The sequence below is a fragment of the Uranotaenia lowii genome, chromosome 3, assembly GCF_029784155.1.
Source record: "Uranotaenia lowii strain MFRU-FL chromosome 3, ASM2978415v1, whole genome shotgun sequence".
NCBI classification, from domain to species: domain Eukaryota; kingdom Metazoa; phylum Arthropoda; class Insecta; order Diptera; family Culicidae; genus Uranotaenia; species Uranotaenia lowii.
In genome coordinates, this window is record NC_073693.1 from 101,579,167 (window position 1) to 101,593,040 (window position 13,874).

Genomic DNA, 13,874 nt, shown 5'->3' on the forward strand with positions numbered 1-13,874 from the left:
ACAATTCACATTCTTAAATCTATGATTCAAATATAAGACCCCTCACCGCAGCTTCTCGAAATCCCAAATAAAACATCTATTGTACCGAAACGTCGAAAATTCACTTTCTCAATATTTTACACTTCCAAACAGTGCAACAGAATTGAACAGATCAATAGAATCACTTACATTGGAGCGGTCTTGATCAGGAATGTTTGTCTCAATTAAGACATCAATATATTCGATAGTAAACGATCCGATTTAAAACAATTTTTGAAGAGAAATCAGTTTTTAAACTTCCTCTTGGTAAAATGTCTTGAAATTCCTTCGCAATTTAGACTCATTGCAATTCCCTACTGCTGTTCGATCCAGCTTAAATTTTACACTTTATCTTCTTTCAAGCCTATAATCATTATTATTTTTTGATCGAAGTTTTATTTTTTTTTTTGAAACCCATTTTACTGTAATTCTTCAATTTTATTCAAAGACCTTACATTTCAGTTAAAACTGAATATTCATAACTTCTGCAGTTTTCATTCCGTTATAATTATTAAAAATATGCCATCATTATTATAAAAAAATCCTCTTGAATTCTTAACTTATTTTCAAGTAATAAGAACCAACATTTTTGTTTTAATGTATGAATCTATCTTGAAATGTCGGTAAATTTGTTCATTGAAATTCAAACATTTAATATTCATACATCTTCTCCAGAATCACCTATGAAATTGAAAATTCTCCAAAAAAAAAGAGATTTACATCGCTTTGTTAATCAGAAATTCATAATTATCCACAAAAATTGCAAATTTATTCACCTTCAAAAAGAGAAAACGATATTTGAAACTGATGTTATCCAGCTGTTGATAAAGGGATTAAAGTGTAAGTTCTCCTGAGATTTCTTTGCATTATTCGATGCAACGCGAAAAATGTCTGAACGCTTTTTGTAGAATTTGATCTACAAACAAGTGTTGACAAAAAAAAAAGAGTTTTTGAGATATTCTCACAAAATAAGAAAAAAATAAGTTTTAACATAGGAAAATGATAGGTTTTACTTGAACCCCTCACCCTTTTTTATGCGTGGTGGGGGTTAAGGGGAAGCTTAGAAGTCTCATACAAAATTAATTTAAATTAAAAGAAACGGAAACAGTTTTGAATTCATTTTTATTTATTTCCGATAATAAAGAGTTGTTACATTACGAGATGATTTAAAGCATCTGAAGAAGGGGGGCTTCTATATAAAATCAATGTGAAATTCAACACGAATCAACAATTTCCAAGTTTTTTACGGAATTAAGAACCCAAAAAAAACAAATGCATTCAGTGGCCTCTCCTACTAAATTATGATTTTGACTTGACTAGATGATTCATGACAATAATGAAACATTCAGTTTTAGAAACGTGACTCAGAGGAAATCTTAAAAAATATACAACACAGTTCGATTAATTTTTGATCATTTTTCATAAATTTGGTAAAACAAGACGATTTATTACATTGAAACGCCACTTGCAGTTCTCATACCAAGGATTACAAGTTTAAATCAATGTAAAATACTATATTTGGCGAACAATTTTCAAGATATTGATCAAATTTGATACAAAAACATGACAGCCCAACAAGGCTTAAAAATTATCCATTGTATTGGATTGGAACTACTAAACTCAAAAAATTTTCAGTAATTTTCAATAAATTTCTTTCACATGAAAGCTTTGGCATGAAGAGATGATCTATTGTAGTGAAGGACTCCCCCCCACTTTAAGAACGAGAAGGTACCCATAAAAATTTAATGTTTTTACACCACTTTTTTTAATTTTTGAAGTTCTAAAAAAATTGTTTCCATATGTGCAACATAAAGCTTCCAACTGCAGCTTTCTCAGACACTGTTGACACTGTTGGTGAAGCATTTAGCACTTAATCACTGATTTACAGCCTTTTCCCCAAGCATGTTTTTTCAAAAAAAAAATCTTCGACTTTGAATAACTCTAAAATAAATGATTGTTGCAGAATATTGTCAAAAATCATATTCGAAATAGGGTTTCCCATAATTGCAAAGTGTCTGGGAATCTAGGGGCTCAACCTCCAAATGATAGAATTTTTTGAGGAAAACATACTTTTGTCTGGTGCCAACTAAAAACAAATCATGTTTAGAGGTTCTGCAAACGCGATCATTGAAAAAAGTCCACTTGAAATTTTGAAATTTTATTTGGATTCAAAACTACACGTAAAAAATATAGAATGAAACAAATTTGTATTAAAATTTAAAATTAGCAAGCTATTTTCTAACAAACAAAATTTGTTTTGTTCATAAATTTTTCATTCAACTGACAAATGTGTACCAAACGAAATTTTTTTTATGATGCTGCCATCAACAGATACGGATTTTTGTGCATTCAAATTAGCAGAACATAGCATATTGTTTGGATCATCTTGTGAAGAGTTATTCTTTATTCAATCCTTATAATAAAAAATCTCAAATGTGCAAATAACCTTCTGATAATTTTCTTTAATCATCCAAGTCTTATCTTTTGCAAGTATTTCGATTTTTAAGTAGGTATATATAAAATCGAATTTGATAAACTTAATAAAAAATATCCTTTAAGGATTGAATCGTGAAAAGCTCATCACAGGATGATACAAACAACAAACTATGTTTAGCTAAATATGAATGCACAAAAGACGCATACTTTGATGGCAGCATCGAAAAAAATTACGCTGAGTACACATTTTGGTAAGTTGAATTTCAAGTTTATGGATCATAATTTTGTTTATAGAAAACTTCTTTCTGATTCAAAATGTTGATACAAAGTTGATTCATTTTAGATATAAAACGTGTAGGTTTGAAATCCAAACAAAATTTCAAAAATATAAAATATATCATGTTTTTGAAAATTTTAGGACCCAACATTAAAAAAAAGTTATCTTTGATAAGTGTACTTTTTTCAAAGACCGCGTTTGCGGAACCTCTAATCATATTTTTTTGAGTTGGTCTCATACAAAAGTTTGTTCTCAACAGCCAACAATCATTTAGAGGTTTAGACCTCAGATTCCCAGACATCTCGCAATTTTGAAACATCCCAATATATAAGTTATCTGAATAAGGCCTCAAATTGTAGCCTTCAACAATGTCTTGATCACTTCAAATTTCTTTGATCTATCAGAACAAAGTCATTATAACATGCTAAAACTAGAATGGTTAAAAACTAAGTGAGATAAATTGGTTTGAAACTTTTTTGGTAGCTGATTGCGAGACTACAGCATTTTGAAAGAGATATTTTCAAACATTTTTATCAATTTTTTTTTTAAATTGTCTCAAATTGTTCCAGATGGAGCCATCACATTGATTTTGGCAAATTGAGCAGAACAAATTGAGAAAAAAAATTTCTAAAGAATTTGAGCGTCGTTGAGCGACTCCTTAAAGTAAACCGATAGAGCTCAAAATTGGCAAAAGTTTTTACTGGTCCAAAAAACAATTTGAGCCGCCAAAATTAAACATCGGTAATATACCCTGTTTTAAAACCACCCAAATGGAGATGGCTTATTAGTTAACAAACATAGTGGTGGCTCCAGAGAGTATCTGAATTCAAAGTATGTATTTTAAATTACTTACGTAAAATAACATTTAAATAAGTTCAAAATAAAACGAGACTTCAAAAAATACTGAAAACAATGGAAGAAATATCTCAAAACAGTTAAGAAAAAAATAACTAATGATTCTATTCATAGAAATATTAGAACAAAAATAATTTGTCAATCTAATATTAATTATTTCAAATTTTTGAATATCATTGAATTTGCCAAACTATTTGTAATTTGTGATTGTTCAATATAAGATCCCCCCATATCAGTGACGAAACCGATAAATTTTGAATCGCTGCTGGCTGCCCCCGATCCGCTTCTCTCAAGTCAATTTCCTCGTTATCGTCTCTCACACATGTCATGGATATCCCCCTACTTCTGCTACTTCTTAAAGTCGTCGTCGCCATCAGTTGTTCGTTCAATTATGAATCGACGATGATAGGTTCCGGTGCCTCTACCCAGGAGCAGATGTGCCTTCAAAGTGCTGGAAAATTCACAAATTGAGCCACGTTATCAGCAACGTTCCGTTTTGAAATTGAGAGCCAACATCTACGGATGTCTACCTAGTGGAAGATGATGTCCTAGGCTCATTTTCGCTTAACATCCCGGGACCCGACTCTCGGTCTCTAGACGAAACAAAACTTTGATGGAAGGAGCTTTGCTGTCTAAAATTTTGAATTTCTAGGGTTGTCAGTTTTTAAAAGGTAGTTTGAAATTTGCCTTTGAATATCTTTTGAAGTTTGTGGAACCTCCAATTCAAACATCAAAAATTTAAAAAAAAAATTGAATTTTAAAATTAGCTTTAATCTGGCAACCTTGACAAATGATAGCACATATTGATTGGCTTCGATACTTCCACTCGGGTGAGTTTTCTCAAGTTTTCGCCCAAGTCAGATGGAAAGCGGTACCGCAAAACCGAGTGCTAAAATTTGCTTGCTATTTTGGAAGAAGCTACTCACATACACACATCCCCTCTCAAAGATTCCGTACGAAAACCCACATCAGAGCTTCCCTTGGAGCTTCCAGAAATTCGCCCGAAACTCTAGAGTCTCGGTGTGGTTTGGATTGGTGGATGGGTTTTCGGGAGGACGACGCCGCGATACAAAGTACGACAACGATGACGAAGACGACGTTGAAAATTACGAGATAATTTATTCAATTTCGCTAATTTATCGGCTGTCGAGTTAATTTAGGATTTGGGAACCGGTAGGAATGATAGCAGAAATGGTGGTTTCCATTCGAGTATGTTGCTGAAATTTCATTCATCTTACATATAGTTCTTATAGAGAGAGCTTCGTTGATAGGTCTATGATGGAAATTGAATTAGTGCTGGTTTAGAAAACAAGTCTAGTTGCAGTCAAAAGTGTTGAAAATTACTCCTTTTATTTGATGTTACGAAATTTACGTTTTATTTCAGTATCGATAAAAAACAAACTTCTACAGTGTTGGCAGTTTGTTTTAGGGCTTATTCTAAAAATGTTTTTGTTAATTTTCAAATTTTCATATTTTGTAAACACTTTAGCCCATATAAGCCTGAAATTTGAAGCATACAGAAGCCATAAAATTGAATCTTTTTAAACATGCCATCACTCTAGTGCGTTCAGTTGCCGAAATTGTATGCCAAGATTAGGCAATTTTTTTATTATTTTCTGCCTCTTTGATAGAAGTTGTTCGTTGATTTGCATATGGGTATAAAAGGTAAAAAGGTATAAAAGTTATTTTCCATTTTTAACTGTAACTGTTGGTGGTTTTAGTGATCTTCCAGAAGAAAGTATGAATTTTAAAATCAATTTGAATGTTGGCAGAAGATTGTAATGTTTGTTGTTAGAAGGAAAAAGTATAATACGTTATTTTGAGGGTTCAATTAGGTATAAATAAATGACATGTAAAATAATATCTAACTTTTTTTCATTGATTTTCGATTATTTTTTTTTATTTTCAAGGCCAATGTTTTGAAAAGTTTAGGTTCACCATCTCTAACGAGTATTACATTGAGGTCGATTATATACTGTAAAAATTTCAATATCGTTGATTGCAGTAGTTGCTGCTCTTTTCCTTGATTGGCGACCGTCAAAAACTTTTCAAGTTTCTATTGTGGAGAGTTGGGAACCGTAACAAAAATCTGCGTTCGAATTTAAAAATAAACTATGATTTGGATACATTTGCTTATATTCATGAAATTATTTAGAAAAAAATAGGAATTTTACTTACTTTTATCTTCAGAGACGCACTTTTCCGAACGCTGCAAAGAAAAAAGGAAAAAAAAACACTTCAATAATTTTTCATTGTTACACCCATTGGTCGTTATGTTGCGGGGAAAAATGGAGGAAGTGAAAGCCAGCTATCTACTTGGGCCCGTCCTAATTGATATGTGTCAGAAGCCATCAAATTACTCCAACCGAGAAATGCGAACGGTAATGGAACCGAACATCAAAAGCCGATACAATCAATTTAGGGCAGCAGCAGCAGCAGCCCAAAAATTCGGAAAGAACCTCTCAATGAAAACGACGACACCACCACATCCAATACGCGACCGCCATTACCATTGCCATTGAATTGCAAACGAGCCGAGCCTCAGGAAGAGGAAAAAACTGAGAAACGAGAAGAAGTAAACCATAATCAGCAAGGCAGCATAACATAGCCGATGGCATTGAAATGGCGTCGCCTGTACGTCTGCCTGATTCGAGACTTGCGGAGATCTGTCTATGGATGGGAGTGTGTGTGTGAGTGTTTGTGTGAGTGTACGTGGGAAGGACGCCATTCTTCGAAGGATCCTTGGATCCCATGTCATTAGGCTTTCCCCGTTCGTGCGATGTCACGGTGTTTCTGCTTCGTGGAACAAAAATCACAAAAATGACAAAAATTAAATCATAAAAAATGACAAAAATGACAAAAATGACAAAAATGACAAAAATGACAAAAATGACAAAAATGACAAAAATGACAAAAATGACAAAAATGACAAAAATGACAAAAATGACAAAAATGACAAAAATGACAAAAATGACAAAAATGACAAAAATGACAAAAATGACAAAAATGACAAAAATGACAAAAATGACAAAAATGACAAAAATGACAAAAATGACAAAAATGACAAAAATGACAAAAATGACAAAAATGACAAAAATGACAAAAATGACAAAAATGACAAAAATGACAAAAATGACAAAAATGACAAAAATGACAAAAATGACAAAAATGACAAAAATGACAAAAATGACAAAAAATGACAAAAATGACAAAAATGACAAAAATGACAAAAATGACAAAAATGACAAAAATGACAAAAATGACAAAAATGACAAAAATGACAAAAATGACAAAAATGACAAAAATGACAAAAATGACAAAAATTATAAAAATGATAAAAATGAAAAAAATTTACAAAAATTACAAAAACAAAAAAACAAAACTGGAAAAAATGAAATCAATACATGTAGATTTAAAAATAACCTCATATTGTATTTTGCAATTTCTTGTAGGTTAAAAAGTTAAAATGTTTTTTTACCAAGTCGGAAAAATCACTCTTAAAGCAAACATTTGTTTGTCTATCAAATACATAAACTGTAGCGATTCTTTGAACCACATAATACAACTTTTAAGTATTAAAGACGCTATTTTCAGTTTTATGATATAATCGGACCGTTCCACAGTGGTCGAAAACCCAGAAAACCTGGCTAAAAGGGCTCCGGCAGTTTTAGGCTACATGAAACCATAAAATTGATAGTCATAACTTTACTCGTTTAGGAGTTTTTAAATAAATGCTAAGAAAAGTTTGATAATTTTTTGGAAATTTCGCAAACACATGCTTATATTGTTTGACGAATAGGTAACAAAATCGCAAATGTATTTTGCGTAGCAATTATATTTATTTTTTTTGTTAGGCAATACACTTTTTTCAATATAAAAATGTGGGATTATGTTGATTTTTTTACATGGAATCTAGTTGCAAAATACGATAAATTTTCTAGTTTACTAAACTTCAACTAAAGATTAAAAAAAAATCCACATAAATAAATCCACTTTTATTTATTGTAGAAAAAAATCGTTCATTTTTCGACTACAAAATATTGCAAATTGAGCTGCCTTGTTTTCGATTTTGGAGAACAATTTCAAAAAGTTGAACCATATTTGTTCTTCAAATTTGACTTCAAAGCAAATAACCTAACGGATCATTGAATGTCGACAAACATCGAATTGATGTTTAGTTAGATCTTCAAGTTCAGTTTTCTCAAAAAATACATTCATAAAGCATTTTTATCATTTATTGCTCTTTAAAAATGTATGTCTGTGTAATTTTCTTCAATATCAGGAATTTCTTCCAAAACAGAATTGAATTACGGAATTCTGAAACATTCTTCTGATAAATAACCAAATGAATTTTGATCAGCAAATAGGTTCTATCTATGTGAAACAGACTTTAGAGGTAAGACGCACACGTAAAAAAGAATGTTTTATCATTCGCAAATGAAGAATGTGATTCAGTTAATTCAAAAACGATTTTGAACAGAGGACTGTTCTTCAAAAAAATATATGAACACTAATCAATAATATACGTCTTAATCGAATTTTGAAAGGCTTTCTAAAGCAGGGATGAGCAACCTTTTGAAGCAACGGGCCACTTTTGATTTGAAATTCTTTCGACGGGCCGCATTAAAAAACAACTTTTGGGCAAAAATAGTTTGCAGAGCTTTACGTTTTTATAACGACATATTTTCAACGAAAATTAAACTGAAAAAGGATAAAAAAACGAATTCATGGACTTGCATAAACATTTTTGTAAGTATAAGGTGATTGAATCAGCCACAACTGAATAACCACTAAATCTTGATTAGAGATTCATAATGTTTAAATTGATTTGAAATGTTAAGCGAATATCCTTTTTGACAATAGGGAAACATCATTTGCTTCCCTTTTATTTACAATGAACGAAAAACTTGGAAAGTCTTTCTATGGTTCGTAAAAAGATTTGAATTGTTTTTAGAGAATACCCCGTTTTGTTCGAACAAATGCGATGGCATTTTTCGTCATCACTTCCATTAAAAAGTTAATAGAGCTTAACCATAGCGATTTTTTTCTGTGCTAATTTTTCGAAAAGTTTCAATCCAGATTTGTTTGGCAATGTTACAGTTTAAATTTTTAATTCTGAAATTTTTCTTTTTGCAGATTTCATAAATTTTCTAAGATAATTTAATTTAAATATCGCTGGGATATTCCGCATAGTAAAATATTAAAGGCTGAATCTTCAGTATTATTCCTTTCTGGTAACATCAATCTTACGTCTTGGCGCAATGTGCTGTTGCTAAAACGGATAAAATAATATTCTTGGAAAATACAATTAATACTTCTTGATATAAATTGATAATTTTTGCAACGCGATAAAACGGAAAAAACTGTATCTGAAGGATCAGATTAATCATCTCGAAAACAGATTGAGTATTTTTGCAATACGTCTACAATTTTCTGCTTCACGTCAAACATCAACACACGTTATTTAAAAAAAATGTTTTTTCGGTCATAAGATATTTTTGGTTTATATGTCGTCTTCTAAGGCTGAATCATGAAAATCTCATGACTTTGGTGATGTGGATTGCTATTTTTCAAGTAAAATGACTCAATTCAAGCGATTTTTGGAATGATTTTCCAACGGAATTTCTGAAAATAGCATCACGCATTACACCAGCCTACAAGGTTCACGTTTTTCCGAGAAGCAAGGAATCTCAGAATTGATTTTGACTTATACAGAGGCGCTGAATCTAAATATTTAATGAGTTTGTTATGTCAGCTTTTGTTTTTGAAATAACTTTGAAAAAAATAGGTTAAAAAAAGAGATTCAATTTGTGTACTTATTTTACAAAACTGTAAAAAATAAATACTTATATACTCAATTATTAACCTTCCCAAAGACCACGAGTAATTTTAAATTCTGAGAAAAAAGTTATGGTAGTTTTATTTTTATTATTTTTTTCCTAACTTGAAAAAACGGGAGTTTTGACGAAATTTTGAAGAAAACATTAAACAAAATTGAATCTTTTATATTTCTAGAGCCGTTATTCAAATCATTTCGCAATCTTCAACAAAGTTGTTCAATCTTATTTTTTGGAGTTTCTATAAATTTTAAAATTGAATGAAGGATATGTCGAATCCGCCAGTTTCTTTTCGATTCTAACTATTTTCTGCTTTAACAACGCACATCCGTATAATCCAATAGTCGTAGAACAATTGAATAATTGCTCTGCTCCTTTTTGGGAGCTTGGGATTTTTCTCGCTCGCTCTCAACTTACACGATGAAACGCGGAGCCCAATATCATGTCAAATTTAAAACTATTTAAACTTTCTTATTTTATATATATATATATCTTTTATTCATTCTCATCTATTCTCTACAGGATAGTAATTTGATTCGAAATCAGCTTTTGGTTTTTAAGAAGGTTTTTTGGTTTATCAGTTATAAAAGATCGATTTTAATCAAAAACTGATTAATTTTGAAATTTCCACAAGCCATATCACCGAAACCAGAAGTGATAGACAAAATCTGTGGATTGTTTTGCATCTAGTTTTGCACGCCAAAATCTAACAAAATCAGTTATTGGAACATAGGCACCAAAAAAGCTGTTTTCCTGAGTAATAGTGACAGGGGTTGAACAACAGAATTACAGATATTGTTTTTGTTGAGAAATCCTATAAAAGTGTCAACAATCCGGATGATTGTGGGCCAAATGCAACTGCAAATAAGGGACGTGCATTTTTGATTAAGTGATTAAAACATTATTTTTGGTTTAGTAGGGGCTGCTGTTTAATGATAATTAACAATCTGTCTTAGAAAAAAATTGTGAAATAAATTTAATTTGAAATAAGCACAGACATGTCTCGAGGGCCGCGTGTTGCTCATCCATGTTCTAAAGTATAATTTCCACTTCGTTAGGAGTTAAGTGCTCAGTATGTTCTCATACGCGCCGGTTAACGCTCAATACGTGTTGGCTGATTCAAGTGCCTTCAAAAGTGTTTGCCAGGAAAAAAAACACTGTTATTTTACTTCAGAGACGGAAAAATGTATCGCTACGTGCAGTGCTGCCAGATATGCTGACATTCTTGTGAATAGTTTTTAAAATCTATGTTAAATTCAGGTATTTCAAATATTTCCGTTTATATTAAAGTTATGTTTTCCATAGCAACAAAGAAATTTCTTTAAAAGTGTTGTGATGTAAACTGCACATAAATTTAAACAAATATGAAATATGCTTATAGACAAACGGGTCTGGCGTAGGGATACCAAACGTACTCTTTTAAGAGTACATGTACTCTTTTTTGAACGAGAAATAGACGTACTCTTCTTTTTGTGAAATTTTACCAAATGTACTCTTTTTTTTTGTTGAAAGACATGTGATCAGAAAAATCAATGTTTTTCTTTCATTTTATGAATATATCTCACATCTTATGCAAAAACTAAGGAAGGAATACAGCTTTCAACAAATAGCTTCAACATCTTGTTTTCATAAACATGCGCATTTGTTTTTCCATAAACAGCGAGCGTGATAAGTGCCTTTCAGTATGCAAACAGTTATCAATATGCAGAAATTTAGGTAATATGCTAAATGCCTCGTACACAAACAAAATGGGCACAAACTTCAATTAATGGTTGTAAAGGGAATAACGTATCAAAAAAAACTCTTTTTGAAATGGATTCATTATTATTTTTTTGTGGTTTAAAAAAAAATCCATGTAAGTATACTGAGCTATGCGTCTGGATAATATGCAACACTAGGGCAAAAGGATAGGGGTTTTCAATTTATTTTGTTTAATCCGAGATTTCATTTATTCGAGATGGTCCTTCCCCGCCCTCCCACGACTACCTCGGATAAGCGGGGTTGTACTGTCCATCCTTTTGCTTATGTTTTGCATACCATGCAAAGCTCGATAAATATATGGATCTTGTTTCAATCTGATTGCTGCTATAACCCAGAAGCTCAGAAAACCGGAGTTCGGATAAGAAGAGTTCAACTGTATAACATTTCTCCTGACCTTTTTCGAAAAATTATCTAGATGTACTCTTTTTGCTCTTGTGGGATATGGTAACCCTAGTCTGGCGGGCATTGTCCAGCCTCGACGTGTTTATTAAAAATTGTTTAAACAAAAGAAATAATAACTGAATAAGAAATTTTCTTCGTTGTGGTATTAATAAAAAGACCAATGATCATCATTGGAACAGATGACAAATGATTTTTGTTGCTTTGAGATGCCATAATTCCTTACGAGCAAAGTTGATAAATTTCAAGAGAATCTCCTAAACATTTACGTCACATAGAAAACTTAAAAGGTCCACAAATGTTTGGAAACGCACAATAGTGTGAAAAGGACAAACTGACATTTTCATAAATGTTGAAATCTTTTGGTTTCGTGAGATACTGAAGGTGGCGCATCTTGTTGGCTCAGTGCATTTTATACCCAGTTCCACGACATTTTTTTTTTTATTTAACACATGCTTTCGAGATTAAGAGGGTATTTAAATCTTCATTTGAAATTTTTTCTAGAGATATGATTTAAAATTTTGATTGAAAATTTAAAAAATATTTTTTTTTTTAAATTAAGAATTGTTTTTGTTTTTAGTTTTTTTTAAATTTGTTTGGAGACAGCCTTCGTTGATTTAAAAAAAAATGTAGCCTAATTTTATTTTGTAAATTCTTGTTGCCTTCTGTGGATCTCTTAAAAGGATTTATTTCCACTGAGATTCACACATTAACGTTAATGTAGTTACATATTTGTCCATTCCTTCGAATTTAGCTTTTAAAAAAATTGGTTCCTAACATAAGTAACGCCTTCATCGCGTTCGTCATATGTACGCTGTAGTCATGCTGAAAACAGTGGCGTCCATTATCAGGGAGCTCAAATATGTTTTTTGGTGTGAAAGAATAGGGCGGATAATCTAGAGTAAGTTTGCCAGAATTTTTTCAGCACTTATCCGGGCCGGACAAATCCGGGCTTTTTTTATCAAAAAACCATGCTAAATCCAGGAATTTGATTTTGTTGAAAATTAAGTAACATTAGAGATTTCAGTGGTGAAAAAGAGTTAATCTTTGTTCGTCAAGTCCTTAAATAACTACTTTTAACATAAGCGATAGCTATTTACATCATTACACTGAAATTATATCGTCACTTATTAATGTTCTCAATTATGCGTGGTATTCTGAAATAACCACACAGATTATTTGGCGACACTGCTGCATTAATACGAACCTAGTTTCAGTCGTTTGGCTTCACAGTGTGATACTATACACATTTGTACCGTAAACATCATCATCAGCAGTCATAAGCAATCATCATTGCTATTGTTCAGTTGCGAGTTGACCAAAGCATGTGCAGAACCAAAACAAATAATGTTTAGTTCAGCTGCAATTGGCAGCAGTCTTCAAGTGGCAGATCGAAAGGATCCAATCCGAGTTTCTACAGGGGGATCCGAATCAGAACGGTGAGTTTCATCAGATTTCAAAATTGTCGACCAAAAACCCGGGCAATATCTGGAAAAATTTGATCGAAATTCACGAATTACTTAACACAAATCGAGAAAAAAAAAACTTGAAAAAAAATTATTTTTTATCTTAATTCATCAGCAGTTTTTAAATCGTATTTTAGGATTTCAAAAATCTTTTCATGATAAGTTTTTATAAAACTTGCTCAAAAATTCCGTTCTGGACACACAAATAAAAAAATTTACAACCCAATTTTTGTTTGTTTGTTTTGGCAAATAAAGGGAATAAATCAAAGCAAATTCCGGGTTTTATTCAGTGAAATCCGGGCAAATGGGCCAAATGTAAAATTTTGTATTAAATATCCCGTCAAACCCGGATAAAACCGGGCAATCTGGCAGCCTTAATCTAGAGATTTTAAATAAAAAAAGATTGTTATTAGTCAAGCCCATGCAACGTTATAGAAGCGGTGTAGAGAACATCTCTCAGATTTAAGCTTTTTTTTGCCAGATTTAAGCTTTTTTCTCAGATTTAAGGTTTCATCTCCAATGCTCTTTAAGCAAAAAAAAAAAGCTTAATTCGGATAAAAAAAATTGCTCAAAAACGAGATTCACTAAAACTTAGAAAAAGATATTTTTTTTTGTTTCGATTATAGTCGTTCTACCATCTTTATGGTATTCGCGACTTTATATTAACGTTGCAGTTGGCGGACAGTTATTGAAAAACTCATCCAGTACAACTGTGTTTGATATTTACTCTTGGGCTGGAATTCACGGACATCGGCTCAGGAGCAACGGATTTGCCAACTGAGCTATATCACAAGCCCTTAGCAAAAGACGTTGGTCACACGTTTC

The 13,874-nt window shown here is 31.8% G+C and overlaps 1 protein-coding gene across 14 annotated transcripts in view; it reads right to left on the reverse strand.

The window, feature by feature from the left end:
* LOC129757026 (glucose transporter type 1) overlaps positions 1–13,874 on the reverse strand; it is an 875,183-nt gene that overhangs the window by 368,524 nt on the left and 492,785 nt on the right. For all 14 annotated transcript variants that reach the window (XR_008739590.1, XR_008739591.1, XM_055754123.1 and 11 more), the window contains one exon: positions 5,765–5,795. The gene's annotated coding sequence lies outside the window, so the exon portion shown is untranslated. The remainder of the gene's footprint in view (positions 1–5,764; positions 5,796–13,874) is intronic.